We start from the raw sequence: 26,344 nt of genomic DNA on the forward strand, positions 1-26,344 counted from the left end.
TGGCCCTGTGGGGTTGTTAACTCCCTATAAGTGGATTTCCAGAAATGAACATCTCATGTGCAGATTTTTACATACAAAGTAGGATAAGGCAGGACAAATAACAAAGGTAAATCTTTAACTTGAAGGAGATAGTTTCTGAAAGCTTAACTCAAAGAAAGTAAAGTACTAAACCTTTAGGTGTAAACCTTACTACAGACTGAAAAGCAAGCAACTAGAATTTCTATTCTAATAGAGTAATTTCTAAGTTTCCAATTTTTATTATATTGGATTCAAAGTTACTAAAACAAATTTCAGGCTTACAACAATGATGAAGACTTTGTTTCCTCCCTCAGAGGGGGAAAAAAAAAACTGGAAACAGTACACACTCTGTTAGAAGACAGCAAGACATTCTGTATTTTAGTGGTGTGGTCATGTAAAGAAAAGGCTATGACTGAGCACATTAACTATGCAAGTTTCTTGGCATCAATAAAACATGGTTCTAACCAGTACCAATCCTGCACAGCCAATTACCAGCAAATCTCCCTAAGTCCACAACTCAAAGGTGAGAATGTTCCTAAACAAAATTACCATAGAGGCAAGTGTCTAGACAAGGAGAAAAACTGCCAACATCAGAGGGCGTCCCCAGTTTAAAGAACGAATTCCCTCCCCTCTTCTAGAGATAACCAGAGAGAATATTGCAAATACAGCCCAAAGGTCAGAGGCTAATAAGCAAAGCTGAGTATAACTGGTACACAGTAATGAGTAAAGCAACAAATCTAAACCCAGAATATACAGCCTAACAGCTTAACATAAGAGTTAAAAAAATTGCCAATACATAAAAGTATATTTTTATTTAAACAAACAAACAAAAAATATTAATTTCCCTTGGACTCTAGTTTTCTCAAGAAAATAGGCAGAGGCTGGGCATGTGACCCAACAGTTAACATACCCACATCCCACATCAGGGTGACTGGGTTCAGTACTTGGCTCTGACTCCTGACTCCAGCTCGCTGTCAATATAGAACTTGGAGGCACCAGTGACAGCTCAAGTAATTGGGTCACTGCCATTCACAGGGAAAGCTGGATTGAGTTCCCAGTTCCAAACTTAGACCTGTCAGCTGCTGCAGGCACCTGGGGGGTGAACCAAATGGAGCACATGCTTGCTCACTTGCTCTCTCTAGTAAATTTTTTAAAAAAAACTTATTTATTTATTTATTTATTTGAAAGTCAGAGTTACACAGAGAGAGAAGGTGGGGGGGGGGGGGGAGGTCTTCCATCAGCTGGTTTACTCCCCAATTCCACAATAGCAGGAGCTGTGCAGATCCGAAGCCAGGAGCCAAGAGCTTCTTCCAGGTCTCCCACATGGGTGCAGGGGCCCAAGGGCTTGGGCCGTCTCCCACTGCTTTCCCAGGCCATAGCAGAGAGCTGGATTGGAAGTGGAGCAGCCTGGACTCAACCGGCACCCATATGGGATACTGGCACTGCAGGTGGCAGCTGTAACCGCTAAGCTACAATGCCGGCCCCAGACTAAGGTTTCAATATCAGGTGCTAAATTCTAAATCTGAATCACTATATGAAATTTTTTAAAAGATGTATTTATTTATTTATTTATTTGAAACAGAGTTAGAGAGAGAGAGAGAGAGAATATCATCTATCTGCTGGTATACTCCCCAGATGGCCTCAAGAATCAGGGTTGGGCCCAGGCCAAAGCAAGGAGCCAGAGCTTCATCTGGGTCTCCCATAAGGTGGCAGGGGCCCAACACTGAGGCCATCTTCCCTGCTTTCCCTGTGCCATTAGCAGGAGCTGTATCAGAAGTGTAACCAGTACCCATATAGGATGTTGGCATCACAGGCAGCAGTTTTACCCACTACCACAACGCTGGTCCTGGGAATGCTTTTTAAACTATTTACTTATTATTTGGAAGGCAGAGTGATGGAGTGGTGACAATCTCTTCCATCTGCATTCACTCTTCAAATGGCTCCAACAGCCAAGGCTGGGCCAGACCAACACCAAGAGCCATGAACTCCATCCTGGTCTCCAAAGTGCGAAGCAGGGGCCCAAATAATTTGGCCATCATCTACTGCCTTCCCAGGAGTGTTAGCAGCAAGCTGGATTAGAAGAGCAAATGGAATTCGAACTGGCACTCTGGTATGGGTTGCTAGTGTCACATGCAGTAGGTTCTTTAACATGCTATGTCGTGACATCAGCCCCAGAGAATGCTTTTGTAAAAACTGAGGGATGAGTATAATTCTACCAGTCTAAAAATTAAGTTACTAATTCATTATTCATCAACATACTTTCAATCAAAAAGTATACATAACTTTATATCATTAGAGATACTCTCAGGACAAATATCTGACCTAAAAGATCTAACTAAATATTTTGGTAGCTGTCTTTTGCTTAATGATAAAAGTCAAAACAGTATTTCACAATCTACCTTCAACCTATCTTGCAACTATATCTTCCAACATTACCAGCCACCATCCCCTACCTGATCCTCATACTTTTATCTAATCAATCACTGTACACAACAGAAATTTGCAAATAGCCACTTTTTAAAAATGTAACCTTTCCAGACTTTGTCAGGAAAAATTAATTCCTCCCCTTCTTGCTTCTACAGCAGGTTTTTCATTGCTGACTTAGAGCACACACATCTTCACACATATCCATTATACATATGGAATACAAAATTTATTGTAAACCCTGACAGAGAGAAGTCTTAGTTTTCATGTATTTAAACACATATACATAAAAAAAACCTTTCTTTGTATATCTATACAGAGAAAGGCATTGATACAATATTTCTTACTATTTCTATTCTTATTTCTTCCTTTTTTATCTACTCTATATCAGTAATATACTCCCATACAGGATGCCATTAATCCTACAGCATAAAGATTATATTGCGGTCAAAAAATTTTTTTTCAAGTATAAGAGTAAATTATATGGTCTCTACCACTAGAGTTAGGCTCAATCATGAGGACCCAATAGAATTATAAACCATACACTGCTGTGTCTTTAAAGAAATAGGGGTTGGGACCAGCATTGTGGCAGCCGCCACCTGTGATGCTGATGCCAGCATCTCATATGGGCAGGGATTAGAGATGCAGCTGCTCCACTGCCAACACAGCTTCTCGCTAATGCGTCTGTGGAAGCAGAAGATGGCCCCTCTGTTTGGGCCCCTGCACCCACGTGGGAGACCCAGAAGAAGTTCTGCGCTCCTGGCTTCAGCCTGGCACAGCCCAGGCCTTTGCAACCATTTGTGGAGTGAACCAGCAAATGGAAGATCTCTGTTTCTTCTCTCTCTGTAACTCTGCCTTTCAAATAAATAAAAAATACAACCTTAAAAAAAAAAAAAAAGTAGGGCTTTCCACTGTAGGTAGTAGTATAAATGGCCACCACTGATCAGGACAGAAACTGGTAACAGTGAAAATAAAAAGGTCACTAAGAGACCAAATGTGAACAACAGCTAGATTTTTAAGAACTTTGCTTGTTGTCCCCTCCCTACAGTAGTAAAAAATGCTTTTCATACATAAAACTGATTTTTTAAAAGACAAATCACAGAATAACCCTACAGTAACTCAAATATTCACATCATTTTCAGATTGCTTTTTCTTCTATGGTACTTTACATTCCTAAAATGGCTGACTTATAGAATTCAAGGTTAACTGGAAAACATTTTATTTATTACTATTTAACTTTTTTAAAAAGTCTGAGAAAACAAAATAAACTTAATCCTTTATGAATGAAACCCTATTACAGTAGACCCAAAAATACAGGTTACTTAGCTTCTACTAAACATGATTTCATTTCTCTCTCTACCCTTCTAATACATTCTACAAACCATGCAGGAAAAGATATTTAAGGAAACATGTATATTCCTTCAGTGCAGCCTTAAAGCATCAAGAGAGAGAGAAGGAAAACCTCAAGTAAAAGGAGGGCTAAAGGAGAGGAAGAGGGTCTGAAAAGATGTCAGCAAGATGCTGAGGGCAGACAGATTGCCTAAGAAACCAAATAGTAAAAAGTAAGAGGAAAAATCTGGAAAGTCTCTGAAAGGCTTTTAAAGGAGATCAATCTCTCATCCTAAACGATGCAGAGCAAAGAGACCAATTGTTATGAGTGACAAAGGGAACATAGAGTGAACCCACCAGTAAGCAAATGCCTTTCCTAAACTACTCAGCACACATACATCAACTTGAGCGACCATGAACAAATTGGAAATTGATGACAAATCTTTTGACTGCCTAATCTTCAAACATACATGTTGTGTGTATAATTTTTAAGGCAGCTTAATGTCAGCTTAGCATTTAAGGTATAAATAGTATATTCAAACAGGTTTCAAATTAAAAACCAATTCTGTTTACAATATGATCTAGGTAAAGAAACTCAGGAAACCAGACACATTTATGAACTAGCTAGCTTTCTTCCTCCAGCCTTAAAATCCACTCTAAAATTGGTTTGATTTGTCAGAGTTATGAAATTACAAAATTTTATTCACAAGCAACCAGTAACCGATTTTGTAAAGGGTTTCAAATGGACAAAACTATTTGAAGTCTCCAAGCCAAATCTTTGTTCTAAAACACTAAGCCAGTTTGTTGGTAAAGAGAGGGAATTAATAAAAGGAAAAAATACATAGGAGAAAAGAATGGTAATATTTTCCCTGAAAAATAACACTTTAGAACATAGAGGTTAAGACTTCTTCTAAAGGCAGACTGAATGCTCTACTCTTAGCGGACTTTGGGACCCTAGGGAAGTTGCCTTGCCCTTGCTGCTTTCCATTTCCTCACTTGTCAAAGAGAGGTTAGTAATAATATCTAACTCACAAGGTAGTTGTCAGAGTTTATTTATATATATACACACACACACACACACACACACACATACACACACACATATACATAAAATTTTATTTTTTTGAAAGGCAGAGTTACAGAAAGAGAGGGAGAGACAGAGAAATCTATCATCTGCTCATCTACTCTCCCACAAATGGCTGTGATGGTCAGTGTTGGGCCAGGGAGGAAGCCAGGAACCAAGTCTAACCAGTCATCTTCTGCTGCTTTTCCAGGCACATTAGCAGGGAGCTGGATTGGAAGAGGAGCAGCCAGGACTGGAATCAGTGTTCATATTGGATGCTTTGCAGGTGGAGACTTAACCTTTTAAGTCACAAAGCCTGCTCTAATTGCCATGTTTAAGTAAAATAATGATTAGGGAAAAATAATACTTGCTAAAGATTCAATAAATGGGGCCGACGCTATGACATAGTGCAGTTGCCAGCATGCCATATAGGTGCTGGTTTGAGACCCAGCTGCTCCACTTCTGATCCCACTCTCTGGTATGGCCTGGGAAAGCAGTGGGAGATGGACCAAAAGCTTGGACCCCTGCAATTGCATGGGACACCTGGAAGAAGCTCCTGGCTCCCAGTTTGGATCTGGCCCTGCTCCAGCTGTTGTAGCTATTTGGGGAGTGAACCAGCAGATGGAAGATCTCTCTCTGCCTCTCTGTAACTCTGCCTTTCAAATTAAAACAAAACAAAACAAAAAAAGGATTCAATAAATGATCTTAAAATCTCTTTGGGATTATCTAATTAACCTAAGTATCTTGACCAGTTATACAAGTATATAATGTAACCATCCCAGATGATACTGTAAGAGTAAACTTCCTAAAACACTCCTTTTATAGAGCTCCAGGAGCCTGTGCTGACTCACACTGAGCTCAAACTCATGGGCCTGACTTTCAAGATCCTCAAGGGGCTGGCCCTAGCTGTTAGGGCCATTCTGGGAGTAAACCAGTAGATGAAGACCTCTCTCCCTCTCTGTCTCTCTCTCTCTAACTCTGCCTTTCAAATAAATAAATACAATCTTTTTTTAAAAAGTTGTTTCCTCTTTTACCATTTCTTACAAATTCCCTACTTGGCATCTTACTAATGTTCCCAAGTAGTGTCCCTATGAGAGTACTATATATGCTGATCAGAAAATAAGCTGGCCGGCGCCGCGGCTCACTAGGCTAATCCTCCGCCTTGCAGCACCGGCACACCGGGTTCTAGTCCCGGTTGGGGCGCCAGATTCTGTCCCGGTTGCCCCTCTTCCAGGCCAGCTCTCTGCTGTGGCCAGGGAGTGCAGTGGAGGATGGCCCAAGTGCCTGGGCCCTGCACCCCATGGGAGACCAGGATAAGTACCTGGCTCCTGCCATCAGATCAGTGCGGTGGGCCGGCCGCAGCGCACCGGCCGCGGCGGCCATTGGAGGGTGAACCAACGGCAAAGGAAGACCTTTCTCTCTGTCTCTCTCTCTCTCACTGTCCACTCTGCCTGTCAAAAAAATAAATAAATAAATAAATAATCTCAAAAAAAAAAAAAAAGAAAGAAAGAAAATAAGCTATTCCAGGACTCAAGGGAAGGAAAATAAATAAAAGACTGACAACTACTCTTAGAAAAATATCTGAAAGTCGTCTTCCTCTTACCTAAGTTGGGTTTTAGATGTAAACAGAAACAAATGTGTAAAATCTCAATTTCACCATAGAGCATCATGAACCTTAACCAAGATCTCATAGATAAAGAGAAAAAAAAAAAAAAAACTGGCAAGGCAAAAGCACGGCTTTCACCCTTTGGTCAACAACTTTTAGCACTCTAATGCTTCAGAATGCCCCAGATAGGGCCTGGCACACAAAGGTTTCATTAAATCTAGTGCTTTGCTTTCTCTACAATTTATAAAATCACTGGGATTTTTAAGAATAGCCATAAAATTATTAATCTAAGTTTTTGCAGTAATGAACTTTTTGATCAACAAATACAATAAAAGTATAAATTCTCAGCCATACAAAGATATAAATTTAGTCATAACCCCAAACAAGTTCAAAAAGTTGTTCTTAAACAAACTAAACACACATACACAGGAATAACTTTACCAAGTAACCTATTTTGAACAAATCAAAGAGAATACTGACAGCTACAGAATTTCAAGCAAGAACAAAGGCATACAAAATCAAGGGATATTCCTCATCAGATTCCAAATTCATAACTAATAACAGTTCTAAGCTTTTACTTCAGAAGATTTATGAAATAAAACACATTTTTACAAAGACAGGGGAACCAAATTTGCCTAGTGTTTGACTATACAGTTCAAAATGTTAGATCAGTCCTGGAATCATGGGTTCCAATCCAATATTTAAAGCATTTTCTATTTCCTTTTTTTTTTTTTTTTTTTTTTTTTTGACAGGCAGAGTGGACAGTGAGAGAGAGAGACAGAGAGAAAGGTCTTCCTTTGCCGTTGGTTCACCCTCCAATGGCCACTGTGGCTGGCGTACTGTGGCCAGCGCACTGCGCTGATCCGAAGCCAGGAGCCAGGTGCCTCTCCCTGTCTCCCATGCGGGTGCAGGGCCCAAGCACTTGGGCCATCCTCCACTGCACTCCCTGGCCACAGCAGAGAGCTGGCCTGGAAGAGGGGAAACCAGGACAGAATCTGGTGCCCCGACCGGGACTAGAACCCGGTGTGCCGGCGCTGCAGGCAGAGGATTAGCCTGTTGAGCTGTGGCGCCAGCCGCATTTTCTGTTTCTTACTGGTAGATACATACTGCTCACTTTCAGGTACATCTCTTTTAGTCACATTAACAGGACAGATATTTAATAATTAAGTATATATATATATATATATATATGTTTGCACTCTAATTATGATTCTGAAATTTTTACTATAGTCACATCTACCTGTTGAATTGATCCCTTAATCATTACATAATGCTTTTCTTCATCTCTTTAACAGTATTTATGTTAAAGTCTATTTTGTCCAATATTAGGAAGACAACACCAGTTCTTTTTTGGTTTCTTTTAGCATAAAGTACCTTTTTGTATCCTTTCACTTTCGGTCTGCATCTATCTTTGTTGGTGAGATGTGTTTCTTGTAGACAGCAAATAGATGGGTCTTGTTTTTTAATCCATTCAGCCAATCTGTATCTTTTAACTGTAGAGTTGGGGCCATTTATATTCAAGGTGATTATTGATAAGTAATGAGTAGGTCCTGCCATTTTTCCATAAATATACCTATTATTTACTTTAGATTTCTTTTGTACTTTTACTGGGGGATTTTCTGCCTTCACATTCTTTCAGAATGATGGCTATCTTTCTGTGTTTCTATGTGCACATCCTTAAGCATCTTTTATAAAGATGGACAAGTGGCAATAAATTCTTTCAATTTTCTGTTTGCTATGGAAGGTCTTTATTTCACCTTCATTCATAACTGAGAGCTCTGCGGGGTACAGTATTCTGTGCTGAGTTTTTTTCTTTTAAGACTTGGACTGTATCTCACCATTCCCTTCTAGCTTGTAGGGTTTCTGATTAGAAATCAGCTGTAAGTCTAACTGGAGATCTCTGAAAGTAATCTGGCATTTCTCTCATGCACATTTTAGAATCTTCCATATTTTACTGTGGAGAGTTTGACTATAATGTGTCATGGTGAATATCTTTTTTGATCATGTCTATTAGGAGTTCTATGTGCTTCCTCTACTTGGAAGTTCTTTTCTTTCTCTAAATTGGGGAAGTTTTCTGTAATTATTTCACTAAATAGGCTTTCTAGTCCATTCTCTCTTTCCATACCTACAGGAACTCTTAAGACCTACATGTTGGGTCATTTGATAGTATCTTACAAATCTGCAACACTTTTTTTTAAAGATTCATTTATTTGGTCGGCGCCATGGCTCACTAGGCTAATCCTCCACCTTGCAGCGCCGGCACACCGGGTTCTAGTTCAGTCGGGGCGCCGGATTCTGTTCCGGTTGCCCCTCTTCCAGGCCAGCTCTCTGCTGTGGCCAGGGAGTGCAGTGGAGGATGGCCCAAGTGCTTGGGCCCTGCACCCCATGGGAGACCAGAATAAGTACCTGGCTCCTGCCGTCGGATCAGCGCAGCGCGCCAGCCGTGGCAGCCAATGGAGGGTGAACCAACGGCAAAGGAAGGCCTTTCTCTCTGTCTCTCTCTCTCACTGTCCACTCTACCTATCAAAAAAAAAAAAAAAAGATTCATTTATTATTTATTTGAAAGTCAGAGTTACACAGAGAGACAAGAGGCAGAGAAAGAAAAAAAGAGGTCTTCCATCCAATGGTTCACTACCCAATTGGCCACAACGGCCAGAGCTGCGCCGATCCAAAGCCAGGAGCCAGGAGCTTCTTCCAGTCTCTCATGTGGGTTCAGGAACCCAAGCACTTGGGCCATCTTCTACTGCTTTCCCAGCCCATAGCAGAGAGCTGGATTGGAAGTGGAGCAGCCAGGTCTCAAAACGGCACCAGTATGAAATGCCCATTCTTTAGGACAAGGGGTTAATCCATTGCACCACAGTGCCAGCCCCATGCAATATTGTTTTTAAGTTTTCGATTTTCTTGTTTGTATTTTTGGCGGGGAGTGTGCAGGAGTCTGACTGTAAGATCTGTCTTTTAGTTTGGATATTCTTTCAGCTGCTTCGCCAAGTCTGCTCTTAAGGCTTTCCACTGCATTTCTATTTGATCTATTGAATTCTTCATTTCTAATATTTCATTCTGATTTCTATTTAAAATCTCAATTTCATGGGAAAATTTCTCATTCATGTCATATATGGGTTTCTTTAGCTCAAGGATTTGCTTCTGATTACTTCTGAGTAATCCTATGATTAATTTTAATTCCATTTCTGGCATCTCCTTAACCTCTTTATCTTCATATTCTAATATTGAAATGTTGCTGTGTTCCTTGGGGTGGGGGGTTTCATGGTTGTCTTCCTTATTCTTGTTTCTTGAATTTCTGTGTTTGTTTTTAGGCATTTGTGGAGTTGATTTTTTTTTTCTCCCTGATGGCTTTTATCTATGAGCTATTCCTCTGTGGTTTAGTGGAATGTCTGCACTTTCAGTGAATACCAAGAGGTGGTGTGGTGGGTGTGGCCAGGGAGCTCTGATCAGTGCACCAGGGTGGGGTGAGTATCCAGGGTAACACCCAAGTTGGATATGGCAGATCTCAATACCCAGCTACACCCTGTACCTTCTCATATAACCATCAAGTCCCCACAGTCTCAGCACCCTAGGATCCCAGTCCATGAGTGCAGAGGTTTCTCTCTGCCCTGTCAGCCTGTCCAGTCAGAGAGAGGCAGATGTTCTGCGAGATAGCTCCACCTAGGTGTCTTGACTCTGGAGGATGTGGGCACCCCACCATCCCACATGGCTGCCCAGCCATCTCCCAACCAGGCTCAAAGTCAGTGGGGACTGTGGACTGTTCCCTCTGCTAGAATCTCTGGATCACACACGTACCAAACAGCCACTGCCAAGAGTACTGCCAAGGTGTCCTGTCATAGCTAGCTCCTGTGTGGGCACACAAAGTCTTCTGCAGCTCCCGCCCAAACACAAAATGGCGCCTGCCCTTTCTCAGTTGGGTAGCAGGCACTGTTGTGGGGAACCTGAGTTGAGTTCACTGTGTTCACTCAATTTCCACTGGGTCTAAGGGCAACTGTTAGCAACCACTAGCCCCCAGGGCTTCAGTCCAGACTCACATCCTGCTCTCCCTCCAGCTATATCACCACAGGGTGCTGCAGTCTAGTCTCGCCTCTGTCTCCAAGCTGCTACCCTTCTCTGGTGCTCGGCTGTGCAGTTGAGTTCATGTTCATGCTGCACGTCCGCACCCTCCACACAGGTCCACGGTGTTCCTCTTCCTCTTGTAGGATTTCCAGCGCAGTTTTCTCTCCAATTCTCCCCGAAAGTGCACTTCCTACTTTTTAAAATCCATTTTCTCTTATTAATACACTATCTATTTGTCTTCCCTCTGTCAAACCCTGAGCCAACCACTTTCCCTAGGTTGACTGAGAAAGTACAGGAAGAGTAGTATATAAGATAGCCAAGACATAGAACAAGGAACTATGGGAGGTAGAGACAACTTGTTCACATGGCGAACAGGCTGAGAAAAACTACCATCAGGGAAAAGAGCCCCATGGCCTCTGAGACAGCAAAGTCCAGATTCACGTTTCACGTAGAAGAGTTGTTGCTTCAGGCCGGCACCGCGGCTCACTAGGCTATTCCTCCACCTAGCAGCGCCGGCACACCGGGTTCTAGTTTGGTCGGGGCGCCGGATTCTGTCCCGGTTGCCCCTCTTCCAGGGCAGCTCTCTGCTGTGGCCAGGGAGTGCAGTGGAGGATGGCCCAGGTGCTTGGGCCCTGCACCCCATGGGAGACCAGGAGAAGTACCTGGCTCCTGCCATCAGATTAGCACAGTGCGCCGGCTGCAGCACACCGGTCGTGGCGGCCATTGGAGGGTGAACCAACGGCAAAAGGAAGACCTTTCTCTCTCTCTCTTTCTCTCTCTCTCTCTCTCCCTCTCTCTCTCACTGTCCACTCTGTCTGTCAAAAATAAAAATAAAAAAAGAATTGTTGCTTCGAGAAAGTTCCTAGTATAACCGATGATGAGATACAGTCCCAATTCCAGCCCAACCATGGCAGCCCCAGCCCCAGCCCTGATGAATCTGGCTATTGTGTCAGTGTCCCTTGAAATGACACTGGTTTGGTGTCAGCTGCTGAGGCGCTCATCTGTCTGTCTCTGGTCTTTTGAACACCACACAGCAGGTAGTGGTCAGCTCAGCAGCAGTAGGTACTGTGAGTAGAGATGAACCTGGAGCAGGCATACATTTTCAGGGTACGAAGGGCAGTAGCAGGACAGCTGCTCTCAGTGCAGAGAAGAAAGCAAACTAAACAAAATATATTGTTGATCTAAAAAAGCAATTGAATAAAATGTTTCAATTTCCATGACCTTGCAATTTCACTTTACTAACACAAATCATCTGTCCATACCTTGCTTTAATGTTCTCTCAACAATCCAATACATTGTCCATGTTAAGGGTACAAAACAAGAAAATAATTAACATTTTCATCATCACATCATTGACAATTAGCCTACTTGCTAAGTCTGTAACACAAACTCTTCTGGCAATTCAATGGAAGTTGAGCAACCCAATCACCTTTTAGTAGTATTTGTTTAAGTACTTTGTAATTAAAATGTTAAGACATTTTTATTTCAGAAAATTTAGAAAATACTGATAAGAAAAAAAAATCACTAATCTTATCACTCACGGAATGCGCCCATAAGCATTTCAGTAAGCAATCTATCTTCATCACCTGGCTTAATTTGCTTCACCTCAACTTCAGCTCCATCACCAGCCCAACCTCTTCCAGGTACACCCGGATCACCTACTCAAAATCTGCCCCTAAACTCCTAGAATACGTCTATACTTTCCCCCTATATAAATACCTATCCACACAACCAACTGGATACATACATATTCCAAACACCAAACGGAATATTATTTTTATCACTTACAAACACAAACTCTTTAGCTTTCAACATCTTTAGTTTTCTACATTATGAATGTGTTCCACAATCTAAAATTAATCAAGGTTAAACTTTTAGGCTACTTCATTTCTTTTCTCCTATTTCAAATGATGTTGCAATAAATACTCTTGAGGCTATACTGTCTTAGCCTATCATTATTTCGGTAAGACAAACTCTTAAATTGCTAAGTCAAACAGCATATACTTCTCAGGCTGTTGACAGACTGCTGAGAAATAATTACTTTCCATTAAATTGTGTCTGCCTTGTCCCTCCAACTGAAAAGCAACACTACTTTTTTTAAATAAAGTTTTGGGGGCCGGTGCTGTGGCGCAGCAGGTTTACGCCCTGGCCAGAAGCGCCAGCATCCCATGTGGGCGCCGGTTCGAGTCCCGGCTGCTCCTCTTCCAATCCAGCTCTCTGCTGGCCTGGGAAAGCAGTAGAAGATGGCCCAAATCCTTGGGCCCCTGCACCTGCGTGGGAGACCTGGAAGAGGTCCAGCCATTGCAGCCATCTGGGGAGTGAACCAGCAGATAGAAGACCTCTCTCTCTCTCTGCCTCTCCTCTCTTTGTGTAACTCTGACTTTCAAATAAATACATAAATAAATCTTTTTAAAAAAATAAAGTTTTGTCATTTTGGCAAATAAAAGAATCTAAATATTTTAAGTTAATTTTTATTCTTCTCTATTTGAAAGGCAGAGCAACATAGAAGAAAGCGAGAAAGATCTTTCATCAACTCCCTAAATGCCTGCAATAGTCAGTGTCAGGAAGGCCAAAACCAGGAGACAAGAGCTCCAAATGGGTCTCTTACTGAGTGGCAGGGACTCAAATACTTGAGTCATCATCATCTGCTGCCTCCTAAGGTTTGCATTAACAAGAAGCTGGATCAGAAGTGGAGGCAGGACTTAATCCCAGTTTACTCCACTTTGGGATGCAGGTGCCCCATGGGGCAGCTTAACCCACTGAAACGCAATGCCTACCACAAGAATATAATTATAATTGGCAATTCTTTAATTCTAAATGACACATATAAGTATATAAGGAATATATCTACTATTAGATCTGTATATTAGATCATTGTGGGTTTTTTTCATTGTTTGTAAAAATTTCTATCTGGTCACATGTAGTTCAAAGCCATTTTATCCAACCTCTAAACTCCAGCAGGTCTATATATAAGGGGAAAGTGAAAGTATAGCATGAAATAACACTATTTTGTATTCCTACTTTGGAAACTACGTACCCAAACCTAATGCTGGGTAAGATAATATCTCCATTATTTATGCTCCAATATAAAAGGTATACACAGAAGAGCTGACACAATACCTTGAATAATAAAAAAAATCTATCTGCAATTAGCTATTGTTAAGAGTTTATAAGCCAGAGAAACCCATCTGGGGTTTGTATTTTAACTACTTTCTTAGATATCCCTTTTAAAACCTTAAGTGCATTTTAATGCATAGTTCTGTCATGGAGCCAAGAAATAATAAAATAGGGAGACTATCAACTCTCTTTAATGCTGTTAGATTACTAAAACATTAATGACAAAATATCATATTAAAGTGATATATCTTATAAAAGTAATATCAGATCCTCTTACATTACAACTGATTCATCCTTTTGTTACCTTGCCCAAGCCAACTTGAAAGACAGAGTAAGCTTTCAGGTTCAAGATTTCTCTAACTTGTCCAATTCATTCAGACATCAACAAGCCCAGCTCCAAAATGATTACTTGTTTTAATGAATGTGTTTCTTAAAGACTATTAAAATACTTATTGATGCCAGCATAGCTGGAGAGGCGGTAAGTAGCCCAATGAGATCATTAGTCATTGACACTAAATCATAGTAGCACTAAGAAATGACAACAGGTTGCTTAGCAGCAGTTGTTCAAATGCATTCATATTAAAAGAACTGACAGTGATTGCCACACAGAATCACAGATGAAGTCTATCTATAAAAACAGTGCTCATTAACCTCTCAGTAACAGAGGTCAACTTCTTGGCAAATACTCATCACAGACAGGAACTAGAAGGTGAGACTACAATTCTTTCTCCCACCTTCAAGTAGGGAGAAACAACAGGAAATCTTCCTCTCCTCTGAACTTCATGCTACTCAACTATACGACTACCAAAGTCTCTTTTTCAAAGGTTTATTTTATTAATTCTAAAGGCAGAGTTACAGGGAGAGGGAGAGAAAAAGAGGTCTCCAAATGGCCACAACAGCCCGAGCTGGCCCAGGCTGAAGTCAGGAGCCAGGAGCTTCTTCCAGGTCTCCCAAGTGGGTGGGTGCAGGGGCCCAAGCACTTGGGCCATCTTTCACTGTTATCCAAGGTGCATTAGCAGGGAGCTGGATTGGAAGCAGAGCAGCTGGGAATCAAACTGTCCCCAATATGGGATGCCATCACTGCAGATGGCGGCTTAACCTGTACACCACAAAGCCAGCCCCCAGATTATCTTTCAATGTATAAAGGCTAATGTGGCATCTGGCTCTGTCTTCTCCATCCAAGTTACAATCATCATTCTAGGCAACTTCAAGTCTATAACTGTGACCTTACTACTAAGGACATTTGCCTCTAGTCCACTTTGCTATGTCAACCCCATTGCTGAATTAGTCATAATCTATAACTATTCCGAACTTGACACCCTAAGTTCCACTAACCAATTTGTTTTCTCTATGCCTTCCCTTCCCCATCACCTCCCTTTTTTCTTCCTCTGAATTATACCAATTTTGTCCCAGTTTCCAACAACGATAATATTTGTCCTACAACAGTCTGAGAAACGACACATGAATGTCTAAACGCTGTTAGTTCTCTTCCCACCTCACTGTTCCCCTTCAGGAAGATCAGCAGATAGCCCTTCATTCTCATTAGAATCTTCAATCACTGACCTCCTCCTTCCCATCTTCACAATTGCTCTTGACCTCCCCATAGCAAAGATTCTATAAAGAGTAATCTTTGTTAGTGCTACATCCTTACCTACTATTCCTCAATGCAATGGAAACTGCCCTCTGCTCCTACCATCCCACTGAAACTTTCTCCTGGAAGTTCACCAAGTGACCCACTAATGCCAAATTAGTAGACATTTCCCGGTCCTTATCAAAATGACTTGCCAGCAAAATTTGACAGAACTGACCAGGCTTTTACATAAACACTTCCTTCTGCTTCCAAAAAAAAAAAAAATCCCCAGCCTCTCTGATTCCTCCTTTATTATCTACTCTATTCTGCTTCCTCTCCCAATCCTCTACATAGCAGCCAGAAGATTTTTCTGAAGGCTTAATTTTGATCATGATACTCTCCAAATTAAAACAGTTCGTTTTCTCTTAACCAAACCCTTTACATGGTTTATAAGGTTATTCTGTTTAATTCTTTTGAACTCATTTCTTTCAAATCCACTTCTTGCTCTCCACTACCCAGCCATGTAATTCCCTAAATGAGCCATGGTTTTTCTTTCATCTCATCTACCCATTTTCAGATACTTATTTCCTCATACTTCCCGAACCCCACCCCTCTATACTGCACAGCTTTACATGGCTGATTTCTACTTAGGCCTTCCTAAAAAGGCTCTCCTACCCCCTAACACTACACTAAAGCCTGTATGTTGTCATAAATGTCCTGTTATAGTATTCAGCAATTCTAATTGCCTGTTACTTCTTCAACCTCCTACTAGACTGTACACTCCCGAAGGTAGTAAATATATCACGTTCACCTCAGCCACAGAAGGCATAATTCTGTGCTTGATACATAATATGAACTTAATAAACATTTCTCAACTGAATGAATGAAGTTCATCTTTTTATGCATATTTATGTACATAATTCAGGTCATTATTTCTCCTTTTTTTAAAGACTTCGGTTTTTTATTTATTTCAAAGGCAGAGTTACAGAGAGAAAGAGGGAGAGAGAGACAGACAGAGAATCTTCCATCTACTGGTTCACTCCCCAAATGGCCCCAACAGCTGGGCTGAACCAGGCTGAAGCCAGGAGCTTCTTCCAGGTCATCCAAGTGGGTGCAAGGGCCCAAGCACTTGGGCCATCTTCCACTGCTTTCCCAGGTGCATTAGCAGAGAGCTGGATCAGAAGGTGAGCAGCCAGAACTCAAACTGGTGCAGGATGCCTGTGCTGCAGGCAGCAGCTTAGCCTGCTACACCACAGCGCCAGCCCCTGTTTCTTTAATGATTCTAACAGACTCCTGATAATGAGTAAGTCTCCTGATAAATACAAGTTTCACTACCTTCCATGTATCCTCAATTTTGTCACATGAACCAATAATAGAAAAGCCGATTCTAAAACTATTAGAAGTTTTCCCTTTGGCAACAGGAAGAAATCCAAACTCCTTAGCATTAAATACAAAGTACCCTCATTGTCTGGTCTCTACTAACCTATTCTTTCCTATTCCCTGCCCCTTCCTCACACCACCATTGTGCTCTTGCCTTCAGAAACCATCTACAGTTCCCCGAACTTGCCATGCTTTTTCAAACTCATCTTTGTATCAACTCTAAGTCCTTTCCTGACTTTTATAAAGCCTGTCTTTTAAGCATTATAGTAACATCTAGAAAGCTTCTAGATTCCAACTGACTGTAAACTGCAAATATTGGGATAACGTATTATTCTTTCCTCTCTCACAAAAAAAAAAAAAAAAAGTATCCATCTTAGATCATTTTCCCAATAAAAGCAGAATCTATTTTTCTGTTTAAATTACTTTCACTAGTGTCCATATGGGCTACAGCATCTCCTTCTATATAATATGCCTACATCTAGCCCATTACCAAGAAAAAAAATGCATATTCTGGAAGAAGAAAAAAAGAACATTTCACAATATTAGCTTCATAAGAAATATACTTTAACCTATAACAGTATCAAGCAGAAATCTCAATATAATGAAATGCTTGTCACTAGCAGTTCTTTCATGGAGAACACGTAGGAGGAAGGCTTGTCATCTGACAATATCTACCAGCTAGCATTATGCAAGTATCAGAATTAACAAGCAGAAAGTAAGTTACTGTCACCAAAAAGACTATCCTTAAGTGAACTCTACTGTGAAATGAGGTGGAAGTTGTGTTTCTCCTGCTCTAAAATTCAACGTGCGGGGCTGGCACTGTAGCGTAGCAGGTAAAGCTGCCACCTGCAGTGACATCCCATATGAGCACCAGTTCAAGTACTGACTGCTCTACTTCCTATCCAGCTCTCTGCTGTGGCCTGGGAAAGCAATAGAAGATGGCCCAAGTTCTTGGGCCCCTGCAGCCACGTGAGAGACCTGGAAGAGGCTCCTGGCTCCTGGTTTCGGGTCAGCCCAGCTCCGGCCGTTGCAGCCAATTAGGGAGTGAACCAGCGGATGGAAGACCTCTCTCTGTCTCTCTCTACCTTTCCTTCTCTCTCTGTGTAACTCTGACTTTCAAATAAATAAATGTTTTAAAAAAAAATTCTACATGCTTACATTCCTTATAGGTAGCCAGTATTGGTTAAGTACAGATTTGCCAACAGGAAAAGCAGTCAGTGTTCTACCATAAGCATATATGACGTGTTGAGTAAATGCAGCCTTTGTAATTGCTAGAGCAACAACCAATAACATCAACAACAAGGTCCGGCGCCTTGGCTTACTTGGTTAATCCTCCACCTGTGGTACTGGCATCCCATATGGGCGCCGGGTTCTAGTTCCGGTTGCTCCTCGTCCAGTCCAGCTCTCTGCTGTGGCCCGGCAGGGCAGCGGAGGATGGCCCAAGTGCTTGGGCCCTGCACCCGCATGGGAGACCAGGAGAAAGCACCTGGCTCCTGGCTTTGGATCGGTGCAGCGCACCGGCCGTAGTGGCCATTTGGGGAGTGACCCAACGGAAGGAAGACCTTTCTCTCTGTCTCTCTCACTAACTCTGCCTGTCAAAATAGTAAAAATAAAAAATTTTAAAAAACAACAAAAAAAATTGAGGTAGGCAAGAGAGTGGTCTGCCTACCACAGTAACATTCTCTTTCTTATAATACTAATTTTTGCTACATTTAGTCTCTTATAATGAGAAATTCACATTAAGTTTATCAGATTCTAGGAGCCAGCGCTGTGGCACACTGGGTTAACACCCTGGCCTTAAGCGCCGGCATCCCATATGGGCGCTGGTTCGAGACCCGGCTGCTCCACTTCTGATCCAGCTCTCTGCTATGGGCTGGGAAAGCAGTAGAAGGTAGCCCAAGTCTTTGGGTCCCTGCACCAGTGTGAGATCCGGAAGAAGCTCCTGGTTCCTGGCTTCGGATCAGCAGAGTCTGGCCGTTGTGGACATCTGGGGAGTGAACCAGCAGATGGAAGACCTTTTTCTCTGCCTCTCCTCTCTCTGTGTAACTCTGGCTTTCAAATAAAAATAAATAAATCTTTTAAAAAAGTATTAGGTTATGACTATTTAGAAACAGACAAGATTTATATGGAATTAACCAAGCTACATGTACCCAACAATCATTTCTGTTCAAGGAATCTTTAGTGAACATAAAAACATAAAAGAAAGGCTCAACTCAGGGCAGATCTGGTTTGGAATTCAAGCTCTGCTACTAACTACTTTTGCATTTTGGGTAATGTGTTTAACATCTCTATGAACAATTTCTTCTAATATAAAATGAAGGCAAAAAAACCATGAGCTAAAAGCAGTTCACAGAGTTGTTCTCTGAATTAAATAATATATTCAATGAAATGCCAGGCACACAGTAAAAAGTTTTTTCAATTTTGCTGCTGTTAACTATTCTATTTGCTTTAGGTAGACTCAATTTCACAGAAGCTCCTAAATACACATACAAGGGGCCGGTGTTGTTTCGCAATGGGTGAAAGCCCCAGCTTGCAATGCTGGCAATCCCATATGGACACTGGTCCAAGTACTGACTGCTCCACTACCGATCCAGCTCTCTGCTATGGCCTGGGAAAGCAGCAGAAGATGGCCCAACTCCTTGAGTCCATGCACCTGCGTGGGAGACCAAGAAGAAACTCCTGGCTCCTGGCTTCGGATCAGCAAAGCTCTGGCTGTTGCAGTCATTTGGAGAGTGAACCAGCGGACTGGAAGACCTCTCTCTCTGTAACTCTGCATTTCAAATAAATAAAATAATTCTTTAAAAAAATTTCACATATAAAAAAAGAAACAATTCAAGTCAAGAATTTAAAGTCGAAGCACATTATTTATTAAATCAAAAGAAGTGAGGAGTACAGATTGGTCCTCATTTTAGATGTAGAGCACTGCTGAAAACGAGAAACCAGGAGTGTGCATTTAGCCTAGCAGCTAAGATGCCCACATCCCACTTCAGAGTACCTAGGTTCAGTTTCTGGGATCCAGCTCTTAACTCCAGCTTCCTGCTAATGTAGACCCTGGGAGGAAGTAGATGTTGGATCTGGTGCTTGCTTTGGTCCCTGCCACCCACATGGGAGACCTGGATTGAGTTACAGGCTCCTGGCTTTGGTCTATACCAGTCCTGGAAGCTGTGAGCATTTAGGGAGTGAAGCAGTGGGTGGAAGACCAACCTCTGTTTCTCTGCCTTTCAAAATAAAAATTAAATAAGTACTTTTTTTTTTTTTTTAATGAAAATCCACTTCAGGGATAGGCATTTAGCCTAGCAGTTAAAATACTTGTTAAGACACCTGTGTTTTGGGGCCAGTGTTGTAGCACAGTGGGTTAAGTCATTGCCTACAACATCAGCATCCCAAATGAGCAGAGAGTCCTATCCTGGGCCCCTGACACCCATTTGGGAAAACTGAATGGAGTTTCAGGCTCCTGGTTTTGACAAGGGCCAGCCCCAGCCATTGCAGCCATTCATTTGTGGAGTGAACCAACGGATGAAAGAATAAAATACCTCTCTCTCTCTCTCTCTCTCTTTCTCTCCCCCTGCCTCTTGTTCCTCCACTCCCCTCCCCAATCTCTTCTCTGTAACACTGCCCTTTAAATAAAATAAATTCTTTCTTTCTTTTTTTTTTTTTTTTTGACAGGCAGAGTGGACAGTGAGAGAGAGAGAGACAGAGAGAAAGGTCTTCCTTTGCCGTTGGTTCACCCTCCAATGGCTGCTGCAGCCGGCTGATCCGATGGCAGGAGCCAGGTACTTCTCCTGGTCTCCCATGGGGTGCAGGGCCCAAGCACTTGGGCCATCCTCCACTGCACTCTCAGGCCACAGCAGAGGGCTGGCCTGGAAAAGGGGCAACCGGGACAGAATCCAGCACCCTGACCGGGACTAGAACCCGGTGTGCCGGCGCTGCAAGGCAGAGGATTAGCCTAGTGAGCCGCCGCGCCGGCCAAAATAAATTCTTAAAACACACACCTGGCTGGCGCCGCGGCTCACTAGGCTAATCCTCTGCCTTGCAGCGCCGGCACACCAGGTTCTAGTTCGGTCGGGGTGCCCCTCTTCCAGGGCAGCTCTCTGCTGTGGCCAGGGAGTGCAGTGGAGGATGGCCTAAGTGCTTGGGCCCTGCACCCCATGGGAGACCAGGAGAAGTACCTGGCTCCTGCCATCGGATCAGCATGGTGCGCCAGCCACAGCGCGCCGGCCGCGACGGCCATTGGAGGGTGAACCAACGGCAAAGGAAGACCTTTCTCTCTGTCTCTCTCTCTCACTGTCCACTTTGCCTGTCAAAAATTTAAACACACACACACACACACACACACACACACATACACCTGTTCTATACTGGAGTACTTAGGTTCCATACTCAGCTCTAGCTTTTGAATCCCAATAATGCATGTCCTAAGAGGCAACGGTGATGGCTTAAGTGATTAGGTTCCTGACACCTTCATGGTTGAGTTCCCGGCTCCCAGTTTCAACCCAGGTTAGCCCTGGTTATTGTGAGCCTTTGGGCCTTGGTTATTGTGAACAAGTGGATGGGAGTGCTCTGCTCTCTTGGTCTGTCTGTACCTCTCTCTTATTCTCTCTCTCTCCCTCTCTCTAATAAATAAAAATAAGAAATCTAAATACACTTCAAAAACTATACCTAGTTTTGTTTTGTTTTGTTTTTTTAAGGTACTTATTCACTTGAAAGGCAGAGTTGAGGGTGAGGGGCAGCAGAATCTTCCATCTGTTGGTTTACTCCCCAGATGACTGCAATGGCTGAGGCTGAGGCTGAGGCTGAGGCTGAGGCTGAGGCTGAGGCTGAGGCTGAGGCTGAGCCAGGCCAAAGCCAGGAGCCAGGAACACCACCCAGCCTCCCACACGGGTGCAGGAGCCCAAGGACTTGGGAAATCTTCAGCTGCTCTTCCAGGCACATTAGCAAAGAGCTGGATTGCAAGTGGAGCAGCTGAGATATGAACTGGCACCCACATGGGATGCTGGTGTCACCAGTGAGGCTTAACACTGGCACCCTATAGCTAGTTATTAATCCTCACCATAGAGGCTTTTCTGCTCAACTCAGGGAGATGCCAGTTCCACTCAGCAAATTCTTTAAAAGTGGAAATCTGCACAATGGCAGCTATGCCACAGCCCAGCTGTAAGGCACGCCATCCTCCACACACTAACCATCATTAGCCAATAGTGGAAGCCCCGGGAACTGTAGTCTGGCCAAGCTACATAATAAAGTATGTTTTGAATTAAAGATATCCTTTTTAAAAAATATATAACTATCCAAATAAATAGCTCAGGTTTCTGAGGAAAAAAAGATAAGATGAAAGTGACTACCATTGTTGTCACATGAAAATTTACTGTTAATTAGGCTGGTTTTAAAAAAATCCTATGAGAGCTGGAGAGAGGCCAGGCAGAGCAATCATGGAGGGTCAGCGCTGACTGCCGCTGGAGGCTAATCCAGAGGTCACCAACCAGTTTCTCAAGCAATTAGGTCTGCATCCTAACTGGCAGTTTGTTGATGTATATGGAATGGATCCTGAACTTCTTAGCATGGTACCAAGACCAGTTTGTGCAGTGTTACTTCTCTTCCCTATTACAGAAAAGTATGAAATATTCAGAACAGAAGAAGAGGAAAAAATAAAATCTCAGGGACAGGATGTGACATCATCAGTATATTTCATGAAGCAAACAATCAGCAATGCCTGTGGAACAATCGGATTGATCCATGTGCTATTGCGAACAATAAAGACAAGATGCACTTTGAATCTGGATCAACCTTGAAAAAAATTCCTGGAAGAGTCTGTGTCAATGAGCCCTGAAGAATGAGCCAAGTACTTGGAGAACTATGACGCCATTCAAGTGACTCATGAGACCAGTGCCCACGAAGGTCAGACTGAGGCATCAAATATAGATGAAAAAGTAGATCTTCATTTTATTGCATTAGTTCATGTAGATGGGCATCTCTATGAATTAGATGGGCGGAAACCATTTCCAATTAACCATGGAAAAACTAGTGATGAAAGTTTATTAGAGGATGCCATAGAAGTTTGCAAGAAGTTTACGGAACGTGACCCTGATGAATTAAGATTTAATGTGATCACTCTTTCTGCAGCATAGTTTGTCAATAATGGAAACACCAAATACTGTATTACTTATAACAAAAATTTAATTTCTGCTGCCATACACTAAGTGAAAAATTTTGATATTTTCATTAACCTGATTAAACTTTATGTGGATTAAACTTTGAAAAAAAAATCCTATGTTCCAGTCTTATTTTTCAATGACCTTGAAATACCATGAAGTTACTATTTCCTCAAAGAAACACAGTGCATATTAGGTGAAGTATCATTTCACAGAAATACAAGAACTATGCTTGTATGTGAAAATATACAAGGAAAATGAAGTGAGATCTTCTCAAGAAAACAGAAAAGATGAGAAATACAGGAAAGAAGGAAACCTCCAGAAACAGCAACTTGAAATAAATCTGAGATAAATATGACACAATCTTTCAACTGTACCTCTTTCCTACCTAAAAACATTATGATGTAGGGATTGAGCCACAAAGTTAAATAATTTTGACAGATCTGCTCCTATTCTTAAGATAAGTCACACCTAGACCACTCCTGACAGATATGACTCTACACTATTTCAAAGAATACCTCCAACAACCTATCTACATACTTAAGATTATATGTAAACTGAATAAGCTATGCTTGCTTTCTCTAATGTATTCTGACAGTATCTCTTAGGAATTTGTGCTTATAAGGAATTTAACATATATATGTAAAATCACATAGAATGCTTTTTCCAAGGTGGTTCACAAATTTCTAGTTTTCAATTTTCTTATAAATTTTCTAACATAGTTATCCTCAATAATGCCAGATTTTTTTTTTTTTTTTTCAAAAAAAGGATTTACTTATTTATTTGAAGGCAAAGTTAGAGAGAGAGAAAGAGAGAGAGAGAGAGAGACAGCGAGAAAGGTCTTCCATCCTCTGGTTCACTCCCCAAATGTCCACAACAGCTGGAGCTATGCTGATCCGAAGCCAGGAGCCAGGAGCCTCCTCTGGGTCCCCGACGCGGGTGCAGGGGCCCAAGGACCTAGGACATCCTCCACTGCTTTCCCAGGCCATAGCAGAGAGCTGGATCGGAAGTGGAGCAGCCAGGACTCAAACCGGTGCCCATACAGTACGCCAGCACTGCAGGCGGTGGCCTCACCCGATATGCCACAGCGCTAGCCCTTCCATTACATCTTCACAGCTGCCCACTCCAGGGGCTAACAATCATGTTACAGTACATAATAACTCTGATTTAGACTTAGAAATCTGACATTAGGTAAACTCTAAGAGTTTAGAATGTAAGTTTACTGCACTGTCAAGTTGTTCAACTTTCTTCACTTAAATAATGCATACTGCGTTCCTTTTGATACACTTCAGTACCTGAAAACATCACTTTTGGAAAATAAAATAGAAAGATATTTGGCAAATAGAAAACTTAGTGTTAAAAATTAAAAGAGAGGGAAATGTGATAAAAAGACTAATTTTGAAGAAAATTTCTGAAATAGAGCCATAAAATCTTGATTTATTCCAAAACAAGTAGGTAATTTGGCTCTCAAGCATAAATGATTGCTACAGAAAAATAAACTAATATTTATGTTATGCAAAGTACTTTTATTCTGATTTAATCCCCCCCAAAAATCCCATCTGCAACTGAGGAACCTAAACATCAAGTAATTCAGCCAACATCAAGCTAGAATTTGAACCTTAGACTTTCTATTACCAAACTCTATACTCTTTCTATTAAAAGTTCCCAAGCTCACAAATTTGTTAATATAAAAGCAAAGGAGAAAAAAACAGAAAAGGGGAAACTTCTAAACTACAAGAAAAAAAACTTAAATTCCCATATAAAGAAGTCAAAACCAAAATTCAATCAAGCACATAAGATACTATCTATATATTTGATTAAAAGTTTTCCCTACAGAGAATGACAATGTTGTTTCTTTCTCAAACTGAAAACACTTCAAAATCATATTGGGAAAGGATTTAATTCTACATAGTTAAGACAGATAGGGGCCAGTGCTGTGGCACAGTAGGTTGATCCTATACCTGCGGCGCCGGCATCCCATATGGGCGCCAGTTCTAGTTCTGGCTGCTCCTCTTCAGATCCAGCTCTCTGCTGTGGCCTGGGAAAGCAGTAGAAGATAGTCCAAGTGCTTGGGCCCCTGCACCCTCATGGGAGACCAGGAGGAAGCACCTGGCTCCTGGCTTTGATAGGCACAGCTCTGGCCACTGTGGCCACTTGGGGAGTGAACCAACGGAAGGAAGACCTTTCTCTCTGTCTCTCCCTCTCATTGTCTGTAACTCTACCTCTTAAATGGAAAAAAAAAAAAAAAAGACAGAAAATTAAAAGGGTACTTGAATAATTGGGGAGGCATTTGGCACAGCAGTTAAGCCACTTCTTTGGATACCCATATCCCATATTAGAGTGCCTAGGCTGGAAGTGTGGCTCCATGTTCCCAATTCAGCTTCCTGCTAATTCACATCATGGAGGCAGCAGATAATGGTTCAAATACCTGGGTTCCTGACACCCCCACACGGGAGACCCAAATTGAGTTTCCTTCTAGTCCTCTGGCTTTGGCCTAACCCAACCCTAGTTGCTGCAGGCATTTGGGAGTGAGAAGAAGCATCTCTCTCTGTCTCTTGTATCTGTGACTTTCAAATTAATAAATAAAATTTTTTTACAAAAATAAAAGAAAACATTTTGGTTAACTAAATGAAAAATTCAATCCAGAAAACACAGGGTACTTGAAAAGCTCATGGAAAGGGGCCAGCACTGTGGCACAGTGAGTTAAGCTGCTGCTTGCAATGCTGGCACATCATCAGTTGAGTCCCAGACGCTCCACTTCTGATCCAGTTCCCTACTAACATGCTTGCGAAAGCAGTAGTAGATGGCTCAAGTACTTGGGCCACCTGCACCCATGAGGGGACCTGCAGATGATGCTCTTGGATCTTGGCTTTACCATGGCCCAGCCCCAGCTGTTATGGCCATTTGGGAAGTGAGCCAGCAGATGGAAGATCTCTCTAATAAATAAATAAATCTAAAAAAAATTTTCATAGAAAAATAGAATTAAGAGGTAAGTTTACTTTAGTATAAAAAATTTTTGAAATTCATGCATAGTTTTTTCATAGTAATATTTTCCACAAACTTTTTTGAAGACTCATCACAGTTGTGGACTGTAAATCAGACGACTAAATCACAAATAGCCTTATATTTGGTAACATTACTTTCTTGAAGCATTCATTGTATGAGTCTGTAAGTACACAAAGTACACAAAGCAACCCAGAAAAAAATTATTCCAAAATTAGACCAACTAAATGTAGGAAGATAAAGGTAGAGTTTGCATTTTTAAGAAACTATGATGCACAGTCAATAATTGCTCCAAACGTTAACCATTTCATAAATACCACGAACGTCACAATTGCTCAATGGGTCAAAGAACACTTTATTAGTATCCTATAACAAATAGACCAAACCAACATACCTTACAATTGACTTACTGGGTACTCAACTACTTAAAAAAAATTTCATACAACTACTTTGTTTTATGCTGACATTGTACCATTCTTCTTTTTGTTCAACCTCGAGATCACTTACCAATCTCACACAACTATACCACTAAAGTCCTTGTAATGATGATGTATTGTGTGGGAAATATATTTTGATTAGTTAAAATAACACAAATGACAACATCTGTTACTAGTTCATCCCCCATGGAG

The 26,344-nt window shown here is 41.7% G+C and overlaps 2 protein-coding genes and 1 pseudogene across 8 annotated transcripts in view; 1 reads left to right on the forward strand and 2 right to left on the reverse strand.

Annotated features, from left to right (window-relative positions):
• BUD13 (BUD13 homolog) overlaps nt 1-26,344 on the reverse strand; it is a 243,226-nt gene that overhangs the window by 213,898 nt on the left and 2,984 nt on the right. The window lies entirely within an intron of this gene.
• SIK3 (SIK family kinase 3) overlaps nt 1-26,344 on the reverse strand; it is a 243,756-nt gene that overhangs the window by 131,322 nt on the left and 86,090 nt on the right. The gene's annotated exons all lie outside the window — the stretch shown is intronic.
• LOC103349271 (ubiquitin carboxyl-terminal hydrolase isozyme L3-like) lies at nt 21,968-22,826 on the forward strand (annotated as a pseudogene).

This window comes from Oryctolagus cuniculus, chromosome 1, assembly GCF_964237555.1.
Source record: "Oryctolagus cuniculus chromosome 1, mOryCun1.1, whole genome shotgun sequence".
Taxonomy (NCBI): Eukaryota; Metazoa; Chordata; class Mammalia; order Lagomorpha; family Leporidae; genus Oryctolagus; species Oryctolagus cuniculus.